This window comes from Urocampus carinirostris, chromosome 7, assembly GCF_059441175.1.
Source record: "Urocampus carinirostris isolate Australia breed hairy pipefish chromosome 7, RoL_Ucar_1.0, whole genome shotgun sequence".
Taxonomy (NCBI): Eukaryota; Metazoa; Chordata; class Actinopteri; order Syngnathiformes; family Syngnathidae; genus Urocampus; species Urocampus carinirostris.
This window is the reverse complement of record NC_142355.1, coordinates 12,335,860-12,353,126: the sequence shown is the minus strand read 5'-3', so window position 1 is coordinate 12,353,126 and position 17,267 is coordinate 12,335,860. Positions and strand designations below refer to the sequence as shown.

Genomic DNA, 17,267 nt, shown 5'->3' with positions numbered 1-17,267 from the left:
ACTTTCACGGCCAATTCAACATTACAAGGAACAGAGTATAAGCACATGGTAAGAATCACTTTCGACAAAAGAAAATAAACAAAAGAATACTAGCAAGAAAAAGAACTTTTCTGCCAAAATGGACTAAATTATACTCCTGGTTACGCTATGAGGAGGATGATAATGGATTGGACTTTGAGAAGGCATTACAACTATGGCAGGACAGCAAACCACAAAGAATATATGAACTGAAAAATTTGAAGTGATAACTGCTTTGTATTACCAATTAAGTGTGATGATTAAAACTGCATGAATATATCAATATTTCAGCAATATTATTTTGTATAGTGTACAATATTGTGAACTGAAAAATCTGAGGTGATAACTGCTTTGTATTACCAATTAACTGTGATGATTAAAAATGAATGAAAATATAGATTCATATAATTATTTCAGCAATAATATTTTGTATAATGTACAATATTGTTGTGAACTGAAAAATCTTGAAGTGAAAACTGATTTGTATTACCAATAAGCTGTGATGATTAAAACTGAATGAATATATAGATTTATATTATATATTTGTCGCCGATTTACAATTTCAACCGCGATAATACTAAATTTTGGGGACACATAGACCTCTTTTGGGACCCATAGATTTTTTTAGCATGCGAGTCCCTGGGACCCATCACTTTTCAGAGGTAAAATAAACACTGGTTCATTTTCAAGTAATTTTAATTTTAAGTAGACATAAAGTGCTTACAAATCATCAACTGTCTCTCATTCTTATACCTGTCAACCTTAGCCACAGTGTTCACAATTTGAAATGTTAAAAAAAAAGTATAGAAAATGTGAAAACGTTTAAATAAACAGGTATGCAATCTCCGTCACTCCTGCACAAGCTACTCCCCTGGCACTGTGCATAAACCTGTTAGGACGTTTTGTTAATATCATCTAAGGCACAGGTGTCAAACACCGGCCCGCAGGTGATCAGGCCCGCTAAGGGATTGAATCCAGTCTGCGAGACAACACTCAGAGAAGCGCAAGAGAAAATAAGCTGCAGGTTGAAATATGTGAACTTGATGTTGCCAAAGCCAGGTGCCTCGAACAAAAACACTACTTGTATTTATTTCTTTCTCTCTGTCTCTCTGTCTCTTTCTCTGTCTCCCTCTCTCTCTTCCACACCTTTTCTCCCACTCTCTGTCTCTGTCTCTTTTACTCTGTGACTCTTTTTTTCCCTTCCTTTGTTGCTCTTTGTCTCTTTCTCTCTATGTGTCTTTTTAACTTATTTTCTTCTAACTTCATTTTTTCCTTTTCTCTCTTCCTACCCTTCGCGCTTTCTTTTCTCTTTTCTCTCCTTCTGTCTTTCTATTTCTCGTTGGATTTCTTTCTTCCTCTCCCTTTCTTTCCCCCTCTCTCACGACTTCTCTTTTTATCTCTTTTGTTTCTCACGCTCTCTCCCTCTCTCTTTCTTTGTCCCGCCCTCTCTCTTCTTTTCCATCTTTCTTTCTCTTATTTCTTTATCTCTCTTTTTCTTTCTCTTTGATCAACTAGTCCGGCCCCCGACAGAATGTTTGTTCTATCGTGTGGCCCCCGTGTTAAAATGAGTTTGACACCCCTGATCTAAGGCATCTTATCACTGTATTTATTTTTTTGTTTAATCACTATGTAAATGTGTATTAAAGCTATTTAGGGTTAACTTCGATGCTTTGGGAGGTGGGGAATGAGCCAATTAATTTTGGTTTACTTCAGATCAGAAGAACTAACTAGTTACTCAAGCCATTCGAGCCATGAGCATGATCCTGGAACCAACTGTATACCTAATAATGTTAGCTAACAAATTAATGTGATGATCAATTTCAAGTCTCTTCAAATGTATATCCACAAATAAGTTCCATCAGGCATAAGTTGACTGAAAAACCTTGCCTACATTTTACACACCCAATTAGTGTTCAGGCATTTTTTCTGAACAATATAAGCGTCGCAAAATCCACCCGTTTTCATCGGTCTCAGGGATTAACTTATAAGGATCACATGACTGACCTAGAAACCGTAGTTGGTCTTTACCTGAAAACTTTTGCCAAAATTAGCAGTTGACAGCAAGAAGCCATTGATGGATGACAATGTATAAAATTTGCAATCAATGGCATTCCAATCAGAATACCAGAACATGGAACATATTATTTTAGTTTCAGTTAGATGTGCAGTCATGTTGGATTTTTTTCAAGTATTTTGGGAACAAAAAAGGATAACATGAGAATGCTAACATCTATTTAAAAAACAAGCTAACGTTAGTCAATTTTCATCATTTTTTTATCGATATAGCAATGATTTTAGCGAATAAACATGTCCTAATTTTCTCAGGAGGCATCCCGATGTTGTGACTATGATGAGTTGTGAAGAAGGCAATAACATATTTATTTAGACTTTTTGATGACTTATAGATGTAAAACAGCTTACAAGTTGTTTGATACTATTTATCAAAACTAGGGTTTATATAGTATACTTCTGTGACAAACTTTTGTTTTACGTCACCTAAAAAAACGATTTTAATCACTTTTAGGAAAAAGATGTTTTTGATGATATTCTATATTTATTGCACATGTGTAGGCTATACAAAAATGTAATGTACGTGTATTTAACTATGAATTTCAATCCACAAGCTCAAAATTGACCACAATCGTTGGTTAATCCAATACCCACACAATTTTCCAATTAATGTTATGAGTTGATTATATCCTGTCACTAATAACTGTAAATTTGAATTGTATAGCTTCTTAAGATCTAAAATAAATAATTATAATTACTCAGGAATAATTACATGCAACACCATTCAATTACATCCAAAAACAGAAGGGTAGGCAATGGATTCTGGGAGTAGACCGATTATCATCTATTATAGTCACCAATATTTAGGAATTTGACGGATATCGTTATCTGCATTTTTTATTATTCGACGGGCCGATTATTTAAGCTCAGATAGAGCTGAGCCTCTCCCTCTCACCCGCCTTATGTCTGGATACCTCTCGCTTTCTGATTGGATAAGCGACGGGGGTAGAGCCACTGAAGCAGGAAAAATAAAATAAGATAACCTTAGAGGGGAGTAAACAGCTGCAGGTCTGTGAATCAAGACCACCGATAATATTGAGATTTTAAAAACTCCGTGGTAGAGGCGCGCGTGTGTGTGTTATTATGAGATAGCGTAAAAAGTGAAGTTACCTTGTTTAAGGGAAGCCGGTTCTGGTGGAGACTGATATATTAGCTATTATCGTAACATTAGTTAGACAATCAAGCATGTGTTATGGTGATTGAGGGAGAGCTTCGAAAGCAGGCTGAAGTGGAAGGCTGAGTTACAATACCTTTAGTTTGTCAATCTGAATCTAAAACAGGAGGGCCCACACTTATCAATTAGTGAGCTCTGAAATTTTAAGACACTTTTAGTTTTAAGTTAACATAAGTCATGTTGGCTGTCTTGACATTTTTTTTCTTTTATCGTAAAAAAAAATCAGGGTTCTATTTAAGTTATTTATATTTTACATTATTTGTTGATTTTTGCATTATTAAAAATGTCCTACGCCATTTTTAAAGCTTTTTCGGCAAATGAATCGGGTATCGGCTTCCTCTTATTGTTAACAATCGGTATCAGTGTTGGCCCTGAAATACCCATATCGGTCGATCTTTGGACTGACTCTATGCAATTGCTTCAGGAATTACAAAATTATTATCCTCTGAAAGACTTTAAAATATACCCGCTAAGGGTAAACAGGTCATACAAATTGACTGCATGTGTTTGTTTGAGGCTTTTAAATTTGGACAGAGCACAAAAATGACAACAACAAATAATTAAGAAAACGAAAACAATGTTTGTACACAATCAGCCGTACAATAAAATATTAACACACATAATCATGAGTCCAAACCTTCTTTGACAAATTCATTTTTTAATCATATTTAACAAAAATACTCAAAGTATATAATGCTTAAGATTTATATTATTCAGGGAAGTTTTTAATGTTATTATCTTAATCATTTCATAAATGAATACTCTTTAAGTGCCACAATTTATCTTCCAAGTTTTGCAAACATATTGGATTTTTGAAATGATAGATTCCTCTCAATTGATGGGTGCATTGTAATAATAATAATAATAATAATAATAATAATAATAATATTATTATAATAATAATAATACATTGTATTTCGAAGCGCTTTTCAGGACATCCAAGGTCGCAAGGACACAACAAAAACGAAGAATAAAACAAGCAAGTAATAAATGGACCATAAAACACATTATAGTTAAAAGGGGCAGTGTGTGAGGCATATGGTCAATAATAGGCAAGTCTGAAGAGGTGAGTTTTGAGATTTGAATGTGGACAGCGTCGCAGAATTTTGGTGGTCAGGGGGCAATGAGTTCCAGAGCTGGGGGCAGAGCGGCTGAAAGCTCTGCTCCCCCTGGAGCCGAGGCAGGCAGGGTCTATGGTGAGATGGAGGGAGGAAGATGATCTGATAACTTGGACATTTCGTCATCCAATTTTTGCCAAAGCGATTAATAGCACTATATTTGAGTTCGATAATATATTACCTAAAGAGAAAAATTATATTTTGATGTCATATTTTTCATATTTTTTTTATTTTTAATTATACTACAGAATATGAAAAATTTACTTGTAAATCAAATTGAACAGAGCAAAAAAAAAAGGGTTGAACTGAGATGTAGATAGCAGCACACAGCAGTGAATATTGGGGGTGCTATTGCCAAGTTTTATAAATGCAAACAATTTAAATGTGATTTCTTTGTGATACAAACTCCAAAACACTTTTGTGTTTGATCATTTACATCACAGCAAGCTAAGTTGACTCCAGTAGAAGATGTCCCGTCACATTATATTAAAACCGGAAGTTCACACCGCTAGAGCATACAATGCAAAGCAACTACCTGCTAACCAGGGGAATTTGGGATTCAGTGTCTTGCCCTTGGACACTTCGACATAAAACAAGGAGGAGCCAGGAATCGAACCTGCGTCCTCTTGATCCCAAGAAGAGTGCTTATCTCTTGAGCTACTAGTCTGTTCCGTCATAGACTTGATTTAGTTGAAAACTAGACGTCTAAAACAACACCTCCTCATTACCCGTCTTAATCTTAAAAAGTTAATAAAAAGACATCCTTTTGATGCATTTAAAAATAATTTTCTTAATCTTTACATTTCAACAAAAGTAAAAACTACTAGTTTTTTTAAAGTATCATACTCTCGATTTGCATTTAATGTATTTTTCCTCCATAGAAAATTTATTTTTCACCGACTAACCAGGGGCTGGGTGGGTACAGTCAGTGCTGTCGCAGCAGATCGTGCACCAAATGACTGATTTACAGATCCTGGTATTCTCAGGATGTCTCCCATCCCAGCACTAACCAGGCCCGACCTTGCTTAGCTACCGGTGTTCGGGCGTTTTCAGGGTGGCATGGCCACAAACAGGTTGCTGGTGTTTAATCTTTCTTTTTAGCAATCAGGAACTGCAAATTGGAGGAATAGAAAAGTGAAATGAATTATATGCAGAATAAAAGAAAAGTGAGTATTATTTGTTAACCAGATGTCGCTCTATTCTGTATTGCTGACGAAGACAAGTGCTAAATAGCTCAAAGAATACAAAATAAGGAGACTCATTTTTTGAGGGGCAGCCTTTTGCAAGGTTTTAGGGTACCTGTAGCAGCAAGATGTCGGACTATTATGCCAGCTACATCTAGGTGAGGCCTAAATCAATAGTTGTTGATTTTTAATGAATAGTTTCTTTTACCACTACAAGGCGCTCAATAATACACACTGTCACTATAGAAAACATATTATTAATAATGGCGTTTTTTTTTTAGTAAAGAGAAGTGAATTACATATAACAATGGTATCTGTAAATGATATATTCTATTGTTTATTACTAAATAGTTAAAGGGACACTGTGTGATTTTTGAATGCTAAATGTCGCTATAATGTATACTACAGGGGTCACCAACCTCTTCGAAGCTTAGAGGTACTTTTTTTTGTTACTGGTTGGTGAAGGTGTCACGGTCGCCATGACGACCAGTATGCCACGCCCCCGAACTCAAGCTGAAGCAGATCAGCTGATTGCTGGTCTGCTACTTAAGGCTGGGTTGTGGGTTTGGCGGGCGCTGGCTCATTATATATATACACATTCCCGGTCTGTTATGCCTTGTCCTGTTTTAGTTTAAAACTTTGTCCGTTCTGTTATGCCTTGTCCTGTTTAGTTGAGTTGGAAGAATCAACTGTTTGTTTTGTCACGTCCCAGAGTTTTGGACAACTTTTATTTTTGTGAATAAAAGTTTTTGGATCGTTACGCAATTGAGTTCTCCCTTCCTGCCTCCGTTCTGGTCCGGTCACCCCTTCCCTCCACCTCGCCCCGTGACAGAAGGGCTCAGTTTGATATGAAATTCGAAAAGATAAAACTAATTATGTTATTAATATGTTGTTACAAGGTTAGTAACAGGTTCTTAATTAAAACTAAGGGGTCAAATAGGCTCAGATAACAACATTTTTTTTTAAATCCTAGAAAATCACAATGACCCATGCATGGGCTATTTTCAGAACCTGTCTACAGGATATTCAGGTGTTGGAACCGCAATCAAACGTCGCAAAGCAAAAGGAAGATTACAAACTACGGAGACTTCGTGACAAAACCGCAAAGATTTGCGTCTCATTTCTTCCACCCACCCAAACTTCTATAGAGGGCTCCGCGCTTTGTGCTAAAAATAGTAACACGGCTTCGTGCCGCCATCTTGGAAGTCTGTCGATTACAAGCGGTGATAGCGAGAGGAGCAAATATTTACTCAGTTTGTCTATTTATTTACTCAACTAGCTTCGTTTGTGTACGGATTTTGTCCATCAACACTATGGAAAACTACGTGGAGAGTTTAGACAAGCAAGCACGCGAGCGGTACGCTGCAAAGTTGCATTTTATTGGAAAATTGGATCCCTACAAAATTAAAAACAAGGACTGGAAGTCCGATCCCGATTTGTTGCCGTGTGTGACTTACATCGAACTTGTTAACTATCTTATTTTCCACCCAAGTCCCTTTTGTGAACTGAAGGATTTTCAAAAGTATGGAAGCCTACGACAGATTTGTGTCTGGTTGGGTTCGGGATGTGTCTGTGCACACAGTATTTAACCTAGCCATACTTGAATGGTGTCGACAGATGTACATGAAGTACACATGTCCCATAACCTTTTTAAAATTTATTTCTACATCATAAATAATTCAATTTACCTGTCAGAAAGTGGTCAGAACAAACACGAACACAGTCAAGCTTTGGCAAATTCGACCGGTTGATAGCTGCCAGCCACATTCGTCTTTGCCGTTCACTTTTCTCCTGAGCTTCAATCCCCTGATTGTAAACACACTTCGGAAGTCTAAAGAAGCCCTTCCCACCCTTTTCCCCTCGGCTACAACAGCCAACAATAACGCACGTATTCGGCATTACAATGTAGAATCTAACTGGTTCGCTGAACAATAACAATGAAGTGAAAAGCTTTGTGGACTTCCAAAATGGCCGCCAGCAATGCATTGTGGGTAATCTTAGGACCTCGAAGCACTCTATACATTTTTTGTCCTCTCACTCACTTTTGGTTAATTGGTCATTGGTTAATTTGAGTGTTTTTGTTCGCTGAGCAGAGGAGGAAGGGATCGGGGGTGGGGGGTTTTCTGCAGCAACAGCAGATTAAGCAAAGGAACGGTTCAAGAGAGATTGCAATACGGAGGAGAAATAGGTAACCTAAAAAAATGAGTCGATGCAGGAAAGTGATCCCTATTTGGACTCATTTAATTAAGTTAATGGCTGCAAAACATTGTGCATAGTCTCTCACTGACAGAAGAACTTGAAATGATTTCCTCAAAGCTTAGCACTTTGCGTTCCTAAATGCCAATATTCCGTAGAGATTGATATCTTTATTTTTATTCTTGGTTGTTTTTCCTAGGTTATGTGTTGTTCCAGTCAACATTGGTTACAAATTGAATTGTAAATAGCTTTGTAATTCAGGGATTCTGTGTCACTTGACTCTAAAATTGCATAGTATGTAAAAGTTAAGATTAGTTAAAAGTTCACTGTAAAGTGGAAAAAAAATAAAGGCTAGTATAATATAGTAGTATAAGACATTGGTATTACAGTGGAACCTCGGTTCTCGACCATAATCCGTTCCAGAACCCTCTTCGAAAACCGATTTGTTCGATCACCGAAATTATTTTTCCCATCAAAAATAATGTAAATCGTTTTAATCCGTTCCAACACCCTGAATGTTTACCTTGAATGTTTAACGTAAATGCTAACCCGGGCTAATCGTACGTTCGCGTTATCGTAATCTTCCGTACGAAAGATTCCCCTAACATGAACGTGTAAAAATAAAAAAAATCAGGTCGTTTACAAGTCATTTAGCACCCGGGTCTCCACAAAAAGTGGTGAGCGGTTCATTGGAAAGGGGGCTCCGATCCAACACCCTGAATGTTTAACATAAACTTAAAGCGAACCCAGGCTAATCGTACGTCTTATGAATAGGATTTCTTACCATTGTGGTGGTCAGCAGAAGGCGCTCGCACACCTTCATATTTGGCTATTATTTCTTTCTTAAATGCAATAGTTGTACGCACTACTTTTCTTTTTTCACCCGTAGCAACTTTGCCGCTTGCACTGACTTTCTTCGGAGGCATAATAAGGGGCAAAAACACCCGTACGCCGCTCAGCATCGCACCCTAGCGTACGCGCTCACGCATTACCGGCGTTCAAACTCCGATTTTTTTGACCGAACAGCAAAGCAAGAATTTCTCGAAATTTTTGGTCGGACACAGATTTGTTCGAACTGAGAGGCGTTCGAAAACCGAGGTTCCACTGTAACTCATTTTCATGCATAATGTTACATTAATATCGGAACGGTTAAAGCAGCAAAATCATTTTCTCACAAAATTCTATTGAGAACAGTTTATGTATTTTTATCTATTTTTCAAATCAAAATACAGGTAATAAGATTTTCTTTAACACAAGGGGATGCTAAATTATACACAATATCCCTCAGTATCGTCTCAGGCTGAGGGAAAAAAAATCCCTAAAAAAAAAAAATAACCAATGAGTGTGATCATTCCTGTGAGCACAAAAGGCAAAGCTCTATGCACTAGAGGTGAGCGGATTGATCTAGATATCAATTTTATCGATACTTAGTCATCGATTGATACTAGCTTCATGGGATCGATACTTTTCTCCTTCAAGAATTCTCTCAAAGCGCTGCTTCTCTATATAGATAGCGCAGCCCTACTCTCGCTCTCTCTCTCTCTCACTCAGCATACAAGCTAAGTTTATGCCTGAAGTGCATAACTTACAGACACGCTTTTAGCAACTCTTTCTATCTGGCTGGCAGCTGCATAGTGCCTGCCTGGCAGAAGAAAGGGCCGGATCTATGTGCTCATCTCCACCAGAAGCTAAAAATGACAGAGGAAAACAGGAAGTGGAACCCAGGGTGGACTTTTTTTTCAGTTACAGAAAAGGACAATGCCAGGTGAAATTGGTGTGGTAAAAAGTTACTATGGCAGCACCACAAATTTACATGAACACGTAAAATACTCACTCTGCAGAGAGCAACGAGCTGGAATCTAAAATGTAAATATGTTGCTGCTCCTAAATGGAAGTTTCTAAATCCGCTGTCGCCATGGCAACAGACCCGAAGAAACAATTAACACTTTATTTGCATTACTGACTTTATTTTTTTTTTTAAATGTGTTATAAAAAAAAAGTTATTTCAGTTCCCTAGATGACATTGCTAAACAGTATTTGTTTTTGGTTTGACTTTTTGCGTTTGTTCTGAAACAGTTTAAATAAAAATTATTTTATTCATTTTTATGTTGTTAACATTTGCAATGTAGTTATTTAATAAAACATGAAAATTTTTTAGTGCTTAAATATTTGTGCTGAGTTTCTCGTAATCATTAACTAATTCAAAGGGGAAGATTCAAATATTTAATGGTCATTATGTTTTCAAGCAAAAAGTATCGGTATATTGATCGATACTGCCTTGTATTTATTCAGACTGGATCGATACTAAAATTCATGGTATCGCCCACCCCTAAGATCCTAAGACTTTTATACTCTTTCTGTGTTCCAAGCGGATATATATAGAACGCATACATGTACATAGTATTTTCCATTTTGTGTATACATATTTGATTTTAATTTTCATTGTATCCTAATCAGTGTTGGGGCATTACAAAAGAACGCATTCCTGGCACGCTGTCAGAACCAGAACAGATACAGGACCCAATCGCGTGACGTTCTCACAGAAGCCTTTATTTTAAAGGGAAATGAGGAATCATGCATGTTAGGCAGTGGGTCTGACGTGGAAAGACGGGAAGCCAGAGACTGACGAGATCAATAACAAATCAGGGTAACGAAAATAAACAGGAAAAAACCGACGGGAACAAAAACTGAGGTAACCAACAAACAGGACAAAAACAAACGGAAACAAAACTGGAACCCAAAATTAAACAGTACAAAAATGAACGGGAACAATACCGGACTGGAGAAATCACAGGAAAACAGGACTGAGTCAGAACCCACGTCTTGTGGGGCAGAAATTCGTTTGACGGGCTGACAACCAAAGCAAGAGAGCGCTGAGCTTTATATAGACAGAAAGCCAATCTCTCAACGAACCGCAGCTGGAGCCACACGGGCGGGGCCAATTGGGCACCATGGCAACCGGGACACACACGGGCGGGGCCACTTGGGCACCATTGCAACCGTGACACACACGGGCGCGGCCAATTGGCCGCCATGGCAACCATGACACACGCATTACTTTTATCAGTGACAAGTAGTGTAAGACATTACTAGTAATATATTGTAAGTCAACTGCCATTACAATATGGTGCGTTACTCCGATACTTAAAATGGGCGATCATTAGTGACATGTCCTTTTATCGATAACTGTTACGGTGTAACAGCACATTAGTCATCACAACAAGTTTATATATTCTTTAAAAGTACACCTGATTACCGTGCCGGTGGGACTGTCTAAAGCACAGAATATGAGGACACTCTCCCAAACCTATATACCGTAAATTCCGGACTATAAGCCGCTACTTTTTTCCCAAACGTTCAGCCTTGCGGCTTATTCAGTGAAGCGGCCAATTTATGGAATTTTTCTAACGGCCACCAGCAGCGCTGGAGTATAATAGGTAAGATTAAGACCAGTAGAATATGTGCGCCAAGTAAAACTGCAACCTCTAAGTTTAAGCATACATTGTCTGTAAAGTTAAGGTACGTTCCGATAATGAGGTAGACGCCCGTGATGGCGCTAGTCATGAGGAGGAAGTTGAGGATGATTTTCCGTGAATTTCACAATTACGGGATGCTTTTTTTAAACAGGTACGTTTGATACATTGCGAGCGTGATCTTACTAGCGTGTTGGTACCTTTCAAAGGCACGGTTTGGGATGAAAGTTATATTATCATTATTAAAGCTTTGAAAACTCTCTCGGTGTACCGTCCTTCTTCGTAAATATGTGTAACCATGTATAATATGTATTTGCAACTGTATATTTTTGTATTGTATTTATTTTAGAGATTTATTCTGTTATACGGACGAATCAAAAAGAAGGGGCAGAGCAAAACGCGGGCTGATGGGAATTGGGGTAAAGCTGAGTTACCGGTAGATCTGTCTGTTGTCGCAGCGGACAATAGTGGATATATATTTTTCCCACCCTTAACTTTGGAAATATACATTTTGTTTCCTTGGATTACTTTCAACGGGACCCGGACTTTACAAGTCTGCATCATACGTTAATTACGGGCATCATTTTCCATTTATGATGCCAACTGTGATTCTAGAATTGTGTACTATCTATGTAGTTATAATTGCGGAACCTACAGCTTGGTCTGGGTTAAACTTGTGATTGTGTCACAGGTATTATTGCGGGCGCACGCAGCTTATACGTGGGTGCGGCTCGTGTAAATACAAGAGTGGCAAATCACCCAAAAAGTGGTGGGTGCGGCTTATAATCAGGTGCGCTCTATAGTCCGGATTGGGGATCAGTCGGTATGAGCATATTTGGATTTGTGTCTCCAGTAGCGAATGGTAGGCAGCCCGTCAGGAGAGTGCGTGGCTTGTACAAAAGGAACAAACCAACTCAATCAATGGGGCAAACATGGAAATAGAATTTAGAGTAAAAGTGTGCTGAATTTTGGTCTTTTTTTCCGAAAATGATTTTTGCCTGGAGAAAAAAATGCCTTGGGAATGACCTACGAACGGAGAAGTAAATTTGGTCTGAGGACAAACTGGATATGGAGTATCTCTGCTAAGTGTTTGTTTGCAAGCTCTCAAAATATCACAAGCCAGCCAAAGAAATATGAAATCTTTACTGCTTCTACAGATTGGTGTACACGCTTTCGTCCATTTCTTTTATTCTGTGGATATTTGAAAGCAGTTTTAGACGGTCGGCTTTAAAGCAAGTACATACGGAAATTGGTAACTAGATAGTTCCTCTCGGAGTTACATGCTACTTTTGGGTGTCAGTAATCTCGGAGGAGCGGGTAACTTAATTACTTTTTAAATGGAGTAACTAGTAACAGTAACCAGGGGCTGTTTTAGGTTCTGGCTGGTTAAAATGTAAACGAGTAATAAATAATAAAATAATACACAAAATAATCTACCTATGTGTTCTAAAACACAATCTTTTTTTTTTAAATTATGAGACTTCAGTATCAGAAATATCGATACCAAATTATAACTTTTTAAATAGTAAATGGTTTATAAATAAATCATCAAGTGATCATGTTGAATAAAATAAACGTTTTTATTGTCATTGATATCAACGTTGTAATAACACTGTATGCAACGAGATTAGACATGGTACTCAAGGGTTAAACAGTTAATAAAGAAATTAAAGAGGAAAAAAAAAGAAAAAACTAAGCAAAAAAATAATCACAACATAGTGCTCAGAAAACTGGTCTAAGTTTTATTAATAATAATGCAATGAAAAGGGGATTGTAACAATGTAATGTGGTCAACTAACGAGGAGAAAATCCTCAGAACACATCTTAAATGTTATTTAAGATGGGATGTATTTAAGAAAGCGGAATAAAATGGATTAAAATATTTTAAGTATTTTCAATGCTACGTTTTCACATTTTTTTTTAATCTAGCGTTTTTCATCATAGATAAGCCTATCCTATCCTTTATTAAGGCATGGAGTTTTAAAAATGCTATAATTTTGGGGGGGTGTTTGTGTTTAATTTGGAGGTGGTTGAGCACCCCCGAAAACGTCTCTGGTTACGCCCATGACTGACACAAATCACAGAGAAAGTCGGACTATGAGGAGCACCTGTTTATAAGTACATTTTGCACATGCATAAGCTGCACCTGACTATAAGCCGCATGTGCCCACACTAAAGCATGAGATTTTTACATAGAAAGACGGTACACAGAGTTTTAATAATATACGCTACCTTAACCCCTTGATGTACCTATGGCCCGCCAGTGGGCCGCCAACCTTTAAAGAAACAAATACCGTATTTTCCGCACTATAAGGTGCACCGGGTTATAGGGCGCACCCCCAAAAAATAGTTTTTTGTCCTATATTTTCCATACATAAGGCGCAGCGGATTATAAGGCGCTACAATGGGAACGTCGACAAAACAGTCAGATAGTTTAGTCAAACTTATTACCCCCTTAACATTCCCAAAGCTTGCAAAGAAGCAAATACGTGTCGTAGACACATGTAGATGCGGTGTCCGTACGATGTCACCAATCACTCAAATGCATCGTTCCAAATATCATTCGGAAGGTTAAAGTCTTGGGATTCAAGAAATGCCAACCATTCCTTAGTTTCCATTTTATTTTTTGCTGGCCACTGTGTGGACAGCAAAGTAAGAATTTTATTGTGCAGGGAAACGGGGTTCTTTACTGTGCATATGACAATAAACACTTTGAATTGAATTTAGTTTAAAAATAGACTGATCACAGAAACATCAAGATCGTTCTAAAACAAGATACCGGGAAAATATAAAGCCGCATGGCTCACCTAAGTTCTCTTGCAGCCATCACGTTCAATAATGATACGTAACCATGGTCTTCTTACAACCGTGAGTGTAGTAAATCCAGGAGAGTAAAATATTTACAAATACAGAATAGTAAAAAATGTTTTCTCTATGTCGTAGTGCAACCCAACGTGTGATTCGCATTCATCTTTTTCGGCCAATTGCAGGCTTTGTTTCGCCCCTTTAGCCTATGCGAGCCTGTAAATGATAAAAAGGATCCGCCCCCTTTACCTCCGAATAACTTTAGCCAATAGTGACTGATTCAAATGATGATTGACACATTGGTTACGTAATGAAACGCCGGTATATAAATCCCAACATACACCGCGGACTACTTCGCCTTCGGGGGAAAATCTAGTCAGCGGCTGCTTGCCTTAGTTGCAAGACTTTGCGACTTAATATGGATCCCTATATAAGGCGCACTGTATTATAAGGCGCTTGGTCAGCTTTTGAAAAAAATAAAGGCTTTTAGGTGCGCCTTATAGTGCGGAAAATACGGTACGTGTCTGTATGATGACACCAGTCACTGAAATATGTCATACTGCGTATCATTACAAAGCTTCAACACTTGGGATGCAATATATGATGACCGTTCTATAATGTACTCATTAGAGACATATTAGGATCAGTCTGAAACAATATACCTGTAAACCAGGGGTGTCAAACTTGTATTGACTCGGAGGCCACACGATAGAACAAATATTTTCTCTGGGGCCGGACTAGTAGATTGAGGAGAAATAAAAAAGACAGAAAAAGAGAGAAAGAATAGGAGAAAGAGAGGGAGAGAAAAAGAGAGCGTGTGGGACAAGGAAAGAGAGAAAGGGAGAAAGAGAGAGCGAGAATGTGAGAAACAAAAGAGATTAAAAGAGAAATAGCAAGAGGGAAAAAGAAAGAGAGGGAAAGAAAGAAATCCAAAGAAAAATAGAAGTAGAAAAGGAGAGAATGAGGAGAGAAAGCGAGAAGGGTTGAAAGAAAGAAGGGGAAACCAAGAGGTAGAGAGAGAAAAGAGAGCGAAAAGGAAAAAAGGAAGAGAGAGCAAAATAAGGTAAAAAGACACAGTGACATAAAGAGACAAAGAGGAACAAAGAAAGAGAAAAAGAGAGACAGGGAGAGTGAAAAAGAGAGGGATAGAGAGTGAGAGAAAATTTGAGGATGAGGGAGAGATTGAGAGAGAGAGAGAGAGAGAGAGAGAGGGAGAGAGAGAGAAAGAGAAATACAACTACAGTGTTCGTAGGAGGCACCTGGCTTTGGCAACATCAAGTGGACATATTTCAACCTGCAGCTCCTTTTTCTCTTGCACTTCCTTCAGCACTGTCTCGCGGGCCGGATTCAATCCCTTTGCGGGCCTTATCTGGCCCGCGGGCCGCCTGCTTGACTACCCTGCCGTAGACTATAAAGCCGAGGTAACTCACCAATACGTCCCCAGGCCGTCTTCAACGTCTTTGAATGTTCGTGAAAATGGCTTTGTTACATCAAGGATTATCCAGGGAAACCGTGTCAAATATTTACTCCAAAACATACGAAAATGCCAACAAATAATAGGAATCCGCCTTGAACATTTTGTCGGAAGTTGCTTGCAATCTGTTCGTTTCCCAACATTATTTCCGTTTACAAATAAACAGACTTGTAAAATTATTCCCAATATGGCAGTTAGCGCTCCCCTTTCGATTGACATATTCATACCTGTCAACTTGTACGTTTTTGCCGTACAAAGTATGTTTATTGTGCATTTTAAGACGTGTATGACATACAAGAAAATCTGTACGGAAAAACGTGAATTTGTCAATTATGGGTACCATCCGGTAAACACCGACTATCACGAAACAGCAAATCAATCAAGTCAAACCAGTTCGCCGCAGTAGCCTCTATCTCGGTATTGTATTTTTTCGTTGGAAACAAAGCGAACGGTTTGATATAGTGAAAGGAAGTCCGTCTCTTTTTAGAGAACCGTCTTTTTCTCATTAATGATGCATTATATTACAAATTATTATGTTGTATAAAGATGTTAAGAAAAAAGGAAGTACAAAAGGAGAAGATGAAAAAAGACAGTGGTTATCCCTTGAATCAGTACATTACCAACAACATTTTAATGCAGAAAATGAATTCATAATTTGAATAAGAAAAAGTACTTGCATGTATTTTTTCCTTCTACAGTGAACGTCCAAGCTACTTCATTTTTTAACTTTTGATATAATAAATCTCATTCATGTCGAGCAACTCAGGATCTCACAACAAAATGTTCATTAACAATATATATGATATAACGAAACACATGTACAATATAACACGTTAAACTACATAGATAAATAAAAAAAAATATATGGTGTAAGATTTGTTTGTATTTTGTAAGGGAAAATACGACAGTTTGTAAGGGCATGGAGCCTGTCTTTTTTCATTTTCTCATTTTATACATCCTTTTTTTCTTAACTTCTTTATACAACATAATAATCCGTAATATAATGCATCAAAGCAAGTGAGCCGTATGAGAGCCGGCTCTCTTTAATGAGTTAAGCCGAAAAAGCCGGTTCTCTAAAAAGAGAACTTCCTTTCACTACATAACTACCACATGAAATCCGAGGCGGCAGATGCATGCGCACAGTAGCATCAAACCGCTCGCTTCGTTTGCAACAAAAAAAGAAACGATACCGAGATAGAGGCTCCCGCGGCGAACTCGTTTGACTTGATTGATTTGCCGTTTCGTGATAGTCGGTGTTTACTGGATGGTACCCATCATTGCCAAATTTTCGTTTTTCCGTACAGATTTTCTCGTACATCGTACGTCTTAAAATGCATAGTAAACATACTTTGTATGGCAAAACTGTACAGGTTGACAGGTATGCATAATTATTCGTAATAGAATGCATTAAAGCAAGCGAGCCGTTTGAGCGCCGGCTCTCTTTAATGAAAGAGCTGGTTCTCTAAAAAGAGACGGACTTCATTTCACTACATCAAACCGCTCGCTTCGTTTGCAACAACAAAAAAACGATACAGAGATAGAGGTTACCGCGGCGAACTCGTTTGACTTGATTGATTTGCCGTTTCGTGATAGTCGGTGTATACCGGATGGTACCCATATTGACAAATTTGCGTTTTTCCGTACAGATTTTCTCGTACGTCGTACACGTCTTAAAATGCATAATAAACGTACTTTGAACGGCAAAACCGTACAGGTTGACAGGTATGTGTCTTCCTCGACACATATATTCCACGT

At 38.0% G+C, this 17,267-nt stretch overlaps 1 protein-coding gene across 1 annotated transcript in view; it reads right to left on the bottom strand.

The window, feature by feature from the left end:
• Positions 1-17,267, bottom strand: part of LOC148362363 (transcriptional enhancer factor TEF-1-like) — a 71,364-nt gene that overhangs the window by 53,277 nt on the left and 820 nt on the right. The gene's annotated exons all lie outside the window — the stretch shown is intronic.